This window comes from Arachis hypogaea, chromosome 13 (assembly GCF_003086295.3).
Source record: "Arachis hypogaea cultivar Tifrunner chromosome 13, arahy.Tifrunner.gnm2.J5K5, whole genome shotgun sequence".
NCBI classification, from domain to species: Eukaryota; Viridiplantae; Streptophyta; class Magnoliopsida; order Fabales; family Fabaceae; genus Arachis; species Arachis hypogaea.
This window is the reverse complement of record NC_092048.1, coordinates 108,920,901-108,934,398: the sequence shown is the minus strand read 5'-3', so window position 1 is coordinate 108,934,398 and position 13,498 is coordinate 108,920,901. Positions and strand designations below refer to the sequence as shown.

Here is a 13,498-nt window from a genome sequence, read left to right as displayed (position 1 = left end):
CCTTGTAGAGTTCTAGGGATACAACCTCATGAACTTCTACTTCCTCTCCAATCATGATGCTATGGATCATGATAGCCCGGTCTATAGTAACTTCAGACGGGTTACTAGTGGGAATGATTGAGCGTTGGATGAACTCCAACATCCCCTAGCCACGGGCTTGAGGTCATGCCTTCTTAGTTGAACTGGCTTCCCTCTTGAATCTCTCTTACATTGAGTGCCCTCTTCACAAATGTCTATGAGGACTTGGTCCAACCTTTGATCAAAGTTGACCCTTCTAGTGTAGGAGCGTGCATCTCCTTGCATCATGGGCAAGTTGAATGCCAACCTTACATTTTTCGGACTAAAATCTAAGCATTTCCCCCGGACCATTGTAAGCTAATTCTTTGGGTCCGGGTTCACACTTTGATCATGTTTCTTGGTGATCCATGCATTGGCATAAAACTCTTGAACCAATAAGATTCTGACTTGTTGAATAGGGTTGGTATGAACTTCCCAACCTCTTCTTCGAATCTCATGTCGGATATCCAGATATTCACCCTTTTTGAGTTTGAAAGGGACCTCCGGGATCACCTTCTTCTTGGCCACAACTTCATACAAGTGGTCTTGATGGACCTTTGAGATGAATCTCTCCAGCTCCCATGACTCGGAGGTAGAAGCTTTCGCCTTCCCTTTCCTCTTTCTTGAGGTTTCTCCGGCCTTTGGTGCCATAAATGGTTATGGAAAAACAAAAAGCTTTAGATTTTCCCACACCAAACTTAGAAGGTTTGCTTGTCAAAGAAGAAAGAAGAGAGTAGAAGAAGATGAAATAGAGGAGATGGAGGGGGGTTTAGTGGTTCAACCAAGGGGGTGAGTTGTGTGTATGAGGTTTAAAAATGAAGGAGTGAAGATCGGTTTATATAGGAGTGGAGAGAGGGGTAAGGTTCGGCCATGTATGGGTGGGTTTAGGAGGGAAAGTGGTTTAAATTTGAATGGTGAGGTAGGTGGGGTTTTATGATGGATGGATGTGGATTGGTGAAGAGATTATGGAGAAGAGGGTAGGATTTGATAGGTGAGGGGTTTTTGGGGAAGAGGTATTGAGGTGATTGGTGAAGGGTATTTGGGCAAGGTGTGAAGAAGAGAGAGATGAGGTAGGTGGGGATCCTGTAGGATCCACAGATCCTAAGGTGTCAAGGATTTCTCATCCCTGCACCATGTTGGCGTGTAAACGCCCCCTTGGTTGCCAATCCTGGCGTTAAACGCCAGGTTGCTGCCCATTTTTGGTGTTTAATGCCAGCTTTTCTCCCCTTTCTGGCGTTTAAACGCCAGCTCTGTGCCCATTTCTAGCGTTAAACGCCAGTTCTGTGCCCCTTTCTGGCGTTAAAAGCACAGAATGGTGCCAGACTGGGCATTTAACGCCCATTCTGCTACCCTTACTAGCGTTTAAATGCCAATAATCTTCTCCTCTAAGGTGTGCTATTTTTAATACTATTTTTCATTCTGTTTTTTCTTTTTCAGTTGTTTTTGTGACTTCACATGATCATCAACCTACAGAAAACATAAAATAACAATAGAAAATAAATAGATATAATAAAATTGGGTTGCCTCCCAACAAGCACTTCTTTAATGTCAATAGCTTGACAGTAGACTCTCATGGAGCCTCACAGATACTCAGAGCATGGTGATGGCCTCCCAACACCAAACTTAGAGTTTGAATGTGGGGGCTCTATTTGACTCTGCATTGAGAGAAGCTTTTCATGCTTCCTCTCCATAGTTACAGAGGGAGATCTTTGAGCTTTAAACACAAGGGAGTCCTCATTCACTTGAAGGACCAATTTTTCTCTGTCAACATCAATCACAGCTTTTGCTGTGGCTAGGAAGGGTATGCCAAGGATGATGGATTCATCCATACACTTCTCAGTGTCTAGGATTATGAAATCAGCAGGGATGTAGTGGCCTTCAACCATTACCAAGACATCCTCTACAAGTCCATAAGCATGTTTCCTTGAATTGTCTGCCATCTCTAGTGAGATTCTTGCAGCTTGTACCTCAAGGATCCCCAGCTTCTCCATTACAGAGAGCGGCATGAGGTTTATACTTGACCCCAGGTCACACAGAGCCTTCTCAAAGGTCATGGTGCCTATGGTACAAGGTATTGAGAACTTTCCAAGATCCTGTCTCTTCTGAGGTAATCTCTGCCTAGTCAAGTCATCTAGTTTTTTGGTGAGCAAGGGGGGTTCATCCTCCCAAGTCTTATCACCAAATAACTTGGCATTAAGCTTCATGATTGCTCAAAGGTACTTGGCAACTTGCTTGAAGAGCGGAAGATTGATGGTTTAGAGGTTATAGTAAACTCTCGTTGCAAGTATAGTTACTAAACCAAGCAATCAACCTTTCTTACAAACATTTTGGTTGTCACAAATAACAAACCCCTAAATAAATTGATAACCGAAGTATTTAAACCTCGGGTCGTCTTCTCAAGGAATTGTAGGGAGGTATTCTTATTATTGGTTATGAGTTTGTAAATTGGGGGTTTTTAATGTATAAGATAAAAAGCGAGAATAGTAAATGGCAAGAAAGTAAATTGTATTAAATTAAATAGATAATAAAACTCTTGGCAAGGTATGAAAACTAGAAGTCCTATCCTGGTTATCCTTATCAATTGTAATGAGAATTGGATTTTTCTCCCACTTTGTTAACCTCTAACTATGAAGGTAACTTCAGTGGATGAATTAATTCTGATTCCTCAAGTCCTAGTCTTTCCTTGGGAAAAGTTAGAGTTAGTGGAACTCGAATTAATTCTTGAAGAATTCTAATTTTCAATCAACAATGAGTTTAATAACTCAAGCGTCACCAATTAATTAACCAAAGCAAAAAAGGAAAATTCTAAATTAAATTAAAAGCATTTAATAAAATAACCATAAACTGAAATACCTCAAATTATATTAAATAGAAAGTTAAATTGAACATAGGAATCTGTAAACCAAATTGGCAACATCAAATAATCAACTAAAGTAATGAAATGAATAAAAGTAGAAGGGAAGCTTAAAGTAAAGGAACATTGAACCTGCGAAGAAGAAGAAATAATCTTAAATCCTAAAACTAAATCCTAAGAGAGAGGAGAGAACCTCTCTCTAAAAACTACATCTAAATCCTAATAATTATGAACTGTGAGCTTTTTTTGAATGAATGGATTCTCTCACTTTATAGCCTCTAATATGTGTTTTCTAGGCCGCAAACTGGGTCAGAAACAGCCCAGAATTCGTTGGTTGCGAATTCAAACACGCTGATTCGTCACTGCGACGCAGCCGCGTGGAGCACGCGTTCGCGTCGCCTAGCGTCAGGGCAACTATAGCATATTATATATCAAATCGAAGCTCCGGACGTTAGCTTTCCAACGCAACTAGAACCGCGTCATTTAGACCTCTGTAGCTAAAGTTATAGCTGTTTGAGTGCGAAGAGGTCAGGCTGGACAGCTTAGCAATTTCTCCAACTTCTTGTATTCCTTCCACTTTTGCATGCTTCCTTTCCATCCTTTGAGCCATTCCTGCCCTGTAATCTCTGAAATCACTTAACACACATATCAAGACATCTAATGGTAATAAGAGAGGATTAAACATAGGGAACTTAAGGCCAATGAAGCATGTTTTCAATCAAAGCACATAATTAGGAAGGCAAATGTAAAACCATGCAAATAATATGAATAAGTGGGTAAAGAGTTGATAAAAACCACTCAATTGAGCACAAGATAAACCATAAAATAGTGGTTTATCAACCTCCCCACACTTAAACATTAGCATGTCCTCATGCTAAGCTCAAGAGAAGCTATAAAGAATGAAGAGGAGTGGTAGAATGTATGAAATACAACCTATCTATATGAATGCAACTACATGCAAATGTTTCTACCTACTTGGTTAAAAGTAAATCAAATTCTCCAAGAATATACATAAATCAGATTTCACTAATTCAAATTATACAATAAAAGACAAGTAAACTTGTAAGAAGACAGCTCATGAAAGCAGGGAACATAGAATCAAGCATTGAACCCTTACTGATAGTGTATATCACTCTAGTCTCTCAAGTGTCTAGGGTCAATCACTCTACTCTTCCCTAGTCATGCTTTCTAAACTTTGTTCTTCATCTAACCAATCAAAAAATATTTAGCATATCAATGCAAACATCATGAGGTCTTTTTAGGGTTGTAATGGGGCTGAGGTAAAGGTAAGGGTACATGTATGGCCAAGTGAGATATAACATGAATCTTTGACTAACCTAAGCTCTTACCTAATATACATATACTCTATATACTTTTAAATTCATGCCTAGCTACCCATAATTCCCACTTTTGTATAATTCTCATACTCATGTACCAAATTTTCTTTAATTTTTATCACATGTGCATTGATCTTTTATTAAACTTAATTATTGGGGTAACTTTGTCCCCTTATTTATTTATTAAATTTTTTTATTTTTTTTGAATCATAAAAGCAAACATAACTTATCAATACATACAGATTTTTTTATTTTTTTCTAGTTTTACATGAGTAGGTTCCCAAATTCTCAATATTTAAATAAATTAGAAACATGATACATTCCCTTATTAATCCATGTTCCCACAATTTTCCCACACTTAGTTGATGCACAATCTCTATCTTAAGCTAACCAAAGATTCAATTGGAGTATTTAATTTATTTTTCTGCTTAAGGCTAGTGATGTGGTAAAATATAGAATAAATAGGATTTAAAAGGCTCAAGGTGGCAAACAAAGGTGATTGAAAGGGTAGGCTTATTTGGGATAAGTGAGTAAAAAATCAAATAATGGCCTCAATCATATGCAAGCATGTAAATATACTAAATAATGGACATATAGACTGGAACAAAATCTAGATTGCAGTTATAGAGAAGAAAACACACAAGAATAAAAATTTATGGTTAATTAATGTAACCATGTAAATAAGCTCAAAATCTCACAGGTTGTGTGTTCTTTGGCTCAAAAACCATGTTCAAAATATAATATTTCTTCAAACAAGTGTAACATTAAATTTTATTCAAATTATTGAAATGCTCTAAAAGGTTTCTTGAAAAAGAAAATATTACTTCAACCAAGTGGTAAAATATGCAAAAAATCAAACAAATATGCAATTAAATATGCAAATGCAGCAATTAACAAAGAAAATAAAATATTGGTGTTGAGAAGAAAATACTATCCCATGAAGATCGGTATCGACCTCCCCACACTTAAAGATTGCACCGTCCTCGGTGCATGCTAAGATGTACAAGTGGATGGGCTGCTACAACTGATGCTTTTCTCCAAAGATTATGCAGATGGACTTGTCTTGTTTCCCCATGTAAATGTCTTCCAGTTCCCTTCCGGGTGGCCATCCTGAAAGAAAAAGGGAAGAAAAGTAACCTAAAAATAGAGATAAAAAAATAAATGAAGTATGGGTTGGTTAGTGCCAAATAAAAAGGTCTCATTTACATGGAAGCTTCAACATGTACGTGAGAAATCAATAGAAGCCATGGCATACCAGTGGTGCAAAATTTGCAACAATGGAGAAGAGAGTGGGGAAGGAGAGATAATATAAATTCATGTCAATGCAAGAGTAATACAGATATAAAAGATTGGCATTGATTTAAATAATATTACTCAATAAGAATGAAACAAGTCACTAAGCACCAAGAAAATACCAGAAAAGATGTAACAGTTGAATAAGAACATTTGAACACCAATGGTAAAATAATAAATTTAGAAAAATAAAAATATGCAATGAATGAAAGTATGCAAATAAATTAAATGAAATAAAATGTAAGTGAAAAAGGATGAGAAGTTAAAAGGATGAAGAAGAAGTAAGTAAGTGAGGAGGGAGGAAAAATTAGGATTGGGGAAGAAAAGATAAGATATTTGGCAAATTAGGATAAAATGTGCGGCGCAAGCGACGCGGACGCGTGGGGCACGCGGTCGCGTGACTTGCATTTATACGGATTGACGCGGTCATGTCGGTCACGCGGTCGCGTGACACAGTTTATGCTACTAGCGCGAAGGCAGCCTCGCGCTCGCACAACTCTCTGTTCAAAATCATATTAGTGCCAAATTTTGGGTGACGCGATCGCGTGGGTCATGCGATCGCGTGAGTGGCCAATTATTGGGATACGACGCGGACGCGTGGGGTACACGTTCGCATGAGAGGGACTGCACGCCCAGCGCCAGTCCAGCACCACTCTAGCACAATTTTCGGCTGTGCACCTTTTTTACGTCGAAATCCTGGTCACACGACCGCATGAGTGACGCGGTCGCGTGGGAGGCCAGTATTCCCACTCGACGCGGATGCGTCAGCGACGCGGTCATGTGGGACGATTTGTGCCACTGGCACACCTCCAGCCACGCTCTCGCGTGACTCTCTGTTCGATTACTTTTTCTTCCTGAGGCACATACGACGCGGACGCGTCGGCGACGCTGTCACGTCGCGTGCAAAAATCTCTGTTTTTTTTTTAATCTGAAAAAAAATGCAGAATGTAGTGCTAATATGAATGTGATGCAAAACTTCAGGTTCAATATAATAAAATAAAATAAAACTTGAAAACAAATAAAACTAAAAAAAATAAAAAAGGAACGATCATACCATGGTGGGTTGTCTCCCACCTAGCACTTTTAGTTAAAGTCCTTAAGTTGGACATTTGGTGAGCTCCCTGTTATGGTGGCTTATGCTTATATTCATCCAGGAATCTCCACCAGTGTTTGTACTTCCAGTAACCTTCGGGATCCCAAAATAGGCGTAGAAAGCCTTCAAGTAAGTTAAAGCAAGTGACAAGGCCCCAAGAGTGCTGATTTCTAGATTGAATTCCAGGGTCCCAGACCTTGCCTTTGCACCCATCTTCTTGTTGATCATCATTTTTCCACTTGGGTGGTGAACAGTCGGAATTCTCACTGAGACATCCAAACAGCTTCCTAGACCCATTCAGTTGAGCTTTATACCAACCTTTGCGTTTAAACTTAAAGCTTCCAACCATAATGAACCTTGCAAGACAATTATTACCACTGGCCATCTTCCTCTTACTCTTAATGCCACAAAGAGCTCTAAGTTGACCATCCGTCTCCAGCAGCCCATATTCAAGTGGGATTAGAAAGCTAAGGGATATGAATTTTACCCACTTGAATGTTGTGAAGGATGATGGCAACTTAGGGGGAGGGGTCTCCAATAACTTTGGCAAGGTGATTTCAAGCTCCACTCCCTTGTGCTCTTTGACAACTTCCACCTCTTTGCAAACTTCTTTGATTTCAACTTCTTCCTCTTGGTAGCCTTCTTCCAATTCAATCTCTTCTTCATTACTTACCAAGGGCATGGGAGGCTGTGCTTCTTCTTCTTTAATCTCCATCTCTTGACCGAGCTCTTCCAAGTCCTTAATCATGATATGCCTTAGAGGTTGTACACCCCCTTAGCATCAATTTCAATTGCCTTGGAAGGAGGTTCTATGTCTTGACTTTCCCATGGAGGTTCAGCATCTCCCAAGTCTTCAACTACTTCTTCCTTTTCAATAATTACAGCTTCATCCACTTGTTTCAGTACAAAGTCATGCTCCGTACTGTCCACTAGAGTTTCTAGTATCTTTTTCATGCTAAGTTCTTCATTAGATTGTCCACATGAAGCCATGGGGTTCCTTGAGTGTCCGAACGTCAGGAAGCTAATTGATTTATTGCTTGATTCAATTGATGAAGTGTGGCATTAAATTTTTCAAGTGTTTCCTTGAGTTGCTCCGTTGATTCTTGGGGTGATGGATATTGACATGGTATATATGGAGGTGGTGGTTCTTGGGAGTAATTGGGTTGAGGTTGGGGTGGTTCTAGATATGGTTCATATGGCTCATAAGGTGGTTGGTATAGTGGATGATGGTAAGGGTCATATGAAGGTGAATGGTGGAAAGGGGCTTGTGAGTATGGTGGTTCAAAGGTATGTTGGGGAGGTAGTTCATAAGCACAGGGTGGGGCTTGTTGGTAATTACAAGGGGATCCACCATATCTATCAGCTTTGTGATGCCAAGGCATCATAGGCTAGTTTCACTAGCATTTTTCTGTTAGTTTTAGTTGTTTTATGCATTTTCTTGAGCTTAAAGTAACCAAAAATGGTTAAATGAAGAACAAAGTAATGAACCATCCAAACAATATGATTTTGATGCAAATTCCATGAGTTTTAGTTATATTACTTAAATGCTATGAATGAAAGAATTCTCATGAAATTTTGCAAGACTTTGATGCAATTGTTTGGATGATTTCAGGGAAGAAGAGGCTAAGCAAGGAAGCAACAAAATCAATAAAGGAAGCTTGAATATCACATGTGGAGTTTAAGTTCCAGTTTAAGCCTAAACTGGAGCTTAAACGCCAAAATCATGAAGGATAAGAAATGCTGGGATTGAAGTTTAACCTCCAGTTTGACCTCAAACTGGAGGTTAAACGCCAGAATGAAAAGCCTCACTTAAGGAGTATTCCACGTTTAACCTCCAGTTTGACCTCAAACTGGAGGTTAAACGCCAGAATGAGTATGCCACCCAGGGAGGAGTTCCACGTTTAACCTCCAGTTTGACCTCAAACTGGAGGTTAAACGCCAGAACCAGGAAGAGTACCAGGGAGCCATTCCACGTTTAAGCTCCAGTTTGACTCAAACTGGAGCTTAAACGTGTTCGATAGCTTTTCTACTCCAGGGTTGCTCTCTCCATCTCCACGTTTAACCTCCAGGGCCACCATTCCAAGCTTCCACGTTTAACCTCCAGTTTGACCTCAAACTGGAGGTTAAACGTGTTCGACCTCCAGTATGCCTCCACCCTTTTCCACGTTTAACCTCCAGTTTGACCTCAAACTGGAGGTTAAACGTGTTCGACCTCCAGGGCTGCCTTTCCTATCTCCACGTTTAAGCTTCAGTTTAACCTTAAACTGAAGCTTAAACGTGTTCGACTACATGACTCTCCAGGGCTACCTTCTTCCATTTCCACGTTTAAGCTTCAGTTTAACCTTAACTGAAGCTTAAACGTGCTTCTACAAAAGGCCTCACTGGAAGTGCCTGGCGTTTAAGCTGCAGTTTAAGCTTAAACTACAACTTAAACGCCACTCTTGGAAAAGGTTTCTGGGCCAAAAATATTGTGATTTAAGTTAGTCTTTGAGCACAAATATTAACTTAAACTTACTTTGGTATGAAACCCAATTGAATATCATGGTTTATGGGATTGGGCCTGAAGGATTGATGAGTTTGAAATCTCAATTTATTGAGTCATGTGTCATTATTTGATTATCACTAAGTTGGCTCAATAAATGTTACAGGATTTGGATCAAAAACCTCATCAAGGTTATGGATCATAAACCCAAGGCAAAAGGAAAGCAAGGAGAGGCCTCAAAGCCCAAGAAGCACAACTGAAGCTCAATATAGAAAGTGTATAAATAGGATAGAAGTTAAGTTAGAAGGAACTTTTACTTTCACTTTTAGCTAGTTTTCCTTTTCTTTGTAATTGAATTCAGAGCTATGATTCACTAAACCCCCTTTCATTGGGTTAGGGAGCTCTATTGTAATTCAATGAATCAATAATAGTTTATCTTCTTCTTCAATCTTTTCTCTTGAATTTTGTTAGAAAGCTTCTCGATCTAATTCCATTGAGTAGTTGTCTTGGGAAAGAAACTACTCATACTTGGAATCCTTCGGAGCCTTGGGAAAGGAATGGAGGATTCATGCTAGAGAAGCTTTCTCACAGTGGATTGGATTGGGGTTTGGATGGATATTGTGACATGTAATCCTACCAAATTGTGGTTCATGAAATTGTGTGGTATAATCAGTGATCAAGCATCATCTCTTCTTATGAACATTTAAACCAAGGGATTGGGAATTTGTTTGTTTTTAGAGAGCATTGGTGAGCCAAGGAATTGGGATCCAATCATATAAGATTGCCAAGCAAAATTTAATGAACGCATTGGTTGAGGAAGAGATAAACATGTTTTGATTCGGAGATCTCAATATCTCCTATAACCCAATGAATTCCCCATTTCTGATTTCCCCTTTCTCTTTACATTCTGCAACTCAATTCATGCAATCACCCCCATTCCCTTTTAATTTCAGCAATTTACATTCTGCTCTTTAATTCATGCAATTTAAGATTCAGCCATTTAATTTTCTTGTCATTTACTTTTCCCGCCAATTTTACATTCCGCAATTCTCATCTCAAATCTTGATTCCGCTCAACTAGAACACACTTCTAATCCGAATTGCTCACTCAACCAATCCTTGTGGGATTCGACCTCACTCTATTGTGAGTTTTTACTTGACGACGATAACCGGTGCACTTGCCGGAAGGAATTTTGCCGATCGTGCAATTTCCTAAATCGTAGCATAACACGTTTATGCGCATCAAGTTTATGGCGCCGTTGCCGGGGATTGGTTTTCGATTGACAATTCTCAAATTGGAAGCTAACTAGATTGAGCAATTTTCTCTTGCTTTGTTAATTCTGTTCAAGATACTTGTTGAATTTTAATTTCTGCACTTGGTTACATGCTTTCCTTCTTTATGCCTTTAAACTCATGCAACTAACTCACTGACTCACTAACTGTTTGAATTAATTCCTCAATTGAGCTAACCATACTCTTCCATTAACCAAGAGTATTTCACTTGTTTGTGTTTGAGCTGTGTTCGTGTATGACAGGTAGGAGAGGAGAGACATCAACTCCTCCATATACCGAACCAGAGAGGACCCTTCATAGACTTAGAAGGGAAGCAAGAGGGAAGAGAGTAGTGGGAGAAGAGGAATCTGAAGGAGAATCTGAGGACAATTTTGAGGAAGCTTTAGATCTCAACATGGATAGAGAAGTTCACAACCATGAGAGAGCTGATGGAAACGATGCCATCCTGAGAGGAGGGTTCTTAGTTCATACATAAACCCAACCTCTGGGAATTGTGGTAGTAGCATCCAGAAACCACCCATTCAGGCCAACAATTTTGAGCTCAAGCCACAGCTAATATCACTTGTGGAAAATCATTGTTCCTTTGGAGGAAGTGCTAATGAAGACCCAAACCAACATCTCACAAAATTCCTGAGAATTTGTGACACTGTGAAGTCCAATGGAGTCCAGGAAGATGCCTATAAACTGCTTTTGTTCCCATTTTCACTTAGGGACAAAGCAGCTAAGTGGCTGGAATCATTCCCAAGGGGGAGTCTAACAACATGGGATGAGGTGGAAAGCAAGTTTCTGGCACGTTTCTACCCTCCACAAAAGGTCAATAGGCTTCGATCTGAGGTTCAGACTTTTAGACAACAAGATGGTGAAACTCTCTACGAGGCATGGGAGAGATTCAAGGACTTGACAAGGAAGTGCCCACCAAACATGTTCCATGATTGGGTGCAACTGCACATCTTCTATGATGGGCTCTCTTATGAATCAAGGAAGGCTGTAGACCATTCATCAGGAGGTTCATTGAACAGGAAAAAGACTGTGGAAGAAGCCATTGAAGTGATCGAGACAGTGGCTGAGAATGAGTACTACTATGCATCAGAAAGGCACAACACTAAGGGAGTCATGGAGCTGAACCAGGTTGATACAATTCTAGCCCAAAACAAGGTGTTTGCCAAGCAACTAGCAGAGCTTACCAGGCAATTAGAAACAAAGCAAGTGGCTGCAATACACACACAAGATCAAGAGGAAGTAGGCATTGAAGGAGGTGATTGGGATGAGGTTAACTATGTGGGAAACCAACAAAGGCAATCATATGATCCACATTCCAACACTTACAACCCAGGCTGGAGAAACCACCCAAACTTTGGGTGGGGAAACCAACAAACCCAACCACAAAACCACAAACCTTACAACCACAACCAACATAACAATTCCACATACCAAAACTCCAACCAAAGATCATACCAAGCCACACAAAACACTTACCCCCAACCATCATATCATGGCCAAAATAATCAACATACCCAACCTAATCCGAACCAACAATTTCAAGATCAATTAAATCGGATAGAAGGAATGCTTGCAACCATGAGCCAAGACATAATTGAATTGAAAGCTTTTAAGGAAGAAGTAAATTCTAACTTGCAAAACCAAGGAGCTGCCATCCAGAAGTTAGAAAATCAAATTTTGTATTTGACTAAGCAAGCCCCTGGGACAAGCGGTTCTCATGCTGCCAAGGCTATTGCAAGGGAGGAATGTAAGGCCATAACCCTCAGAAGTGGAAAGAATCTAAAGGAGATTTCAAGGGAAACCACAGAGGATAAAGCAAAGGAAAATGTGAAAGACAAAGAACAAGGACAATCTGTTACACCGTTTGCAACAAAAGAAAAAGAAAAAGAGGTCTTGAAGCCTTACACACCTAAAGCACCTTATCCTCAACGTTTGATGAAAAGTGAAAAGGATGGCCAATTCTCCAGGTTCTTGGAGATTTTCAAGAAGCTTCAAATCAACATTCCCTTTGCTGAGGCAATAGAGCAAATGCCACTCTATGCAAAATTCTTAAAAGAATTAATGACCAAGAAGAGAAGCTGGAGAAATGAGGAAACTGTGTTGTTAACTGAAGAATGCAGTGCCATCATTCAGCACAAATTGCCTCAGAAATTGAAGGACCCAGGCAGTTTCCAAATCCCCTGCATCATAGGAGAAGTCATGGTGGAGAAGGCCTTGTGTGACTTAGGGGCTAGCATCAATTTGATGTCGCTAACAATGATGAGAAGAATGAAGATTGAGGAAGCCAAACCAACAAGAATGGCCCTCCAATTGGCAGATCGAACTTTTAAATTCCCTCATGGGATAGTTGAGGATTTGTTGGTGAAAGTGGGAGAATTTATATTTCCTGCTGATTTTGTAGTGTTAGATATGGAGGAAGAAGCCAAAGCTTCAATAATTCTGGGAAGACCCTTCCTAGCTACTGCTGGAGCCATCATAGATGTACAAAAGGGTGAACTCACTCTTAGACTACATGATGAGAAATTGGTGTTTAATGTATTCAAGGCAATGAGCTATCCATCAGAATCACTAAGGGAATGCATGAGGGTTGATGTAGTAGACATTGCAGTACAAGAAACTTTTGAGGAAACAATAAAGGAAGTGGCAGAGGAGGAGTTCACCAAGGATATTGAAGTTAGTGATATCAAGGGTGCTGACACAACCATGCTAAGCATGCCAGAGAAAGTGAAAGAAGAAAAGGAAGCACCAAAACCTGAGCTCAAAGCATTGCCCCCTAATCTCAAGTATGCATACTTGGGTAGTGATGAGAGTCACCCTGTTATCATTAGCTCGGCCTTGAGCCAAGAACAGGAAGAAGAATTGATCAAGGTGCTGCAAACTCATCAAGATGCCATTGGATGGACCCTAGCTGATTTGAAGGGGATAAGTTCATCCATATGCATGCATAAAATCTTGTTAGAAGAAGATGCTAGACCCTCCATTCAAGCTCAGAGAAGATTGAATCCCGTCATGAAAGAAGTGGTACAAAAGGAAGTCAGGAAGTTATGGCAGGCAGGGGTAATCTACCCCATTTCTGATAGCCCATGGGTT

At 39.9% G+C, this 13,498-nt stretch overlaps 1 non-coding gene across 1 annotated transcript; it reads right to left on the bottom strand.

Moving 5' to 3' along the window:
* Positions 1-11,227: 11,227 nt before the first annotated feature.
* Positions 11,228-11,331, bottom strand: LOC112739959 (small nucleolar RNA R71). Its single transcript, XR_003170892.1, has one exon. It is a non-coding gene; the product is annotated as a small nucleolar RNA R71 (small nucleolar RNA).
* Positions 11,332-13,498: the final 2,167 nt, after the last annotated feature.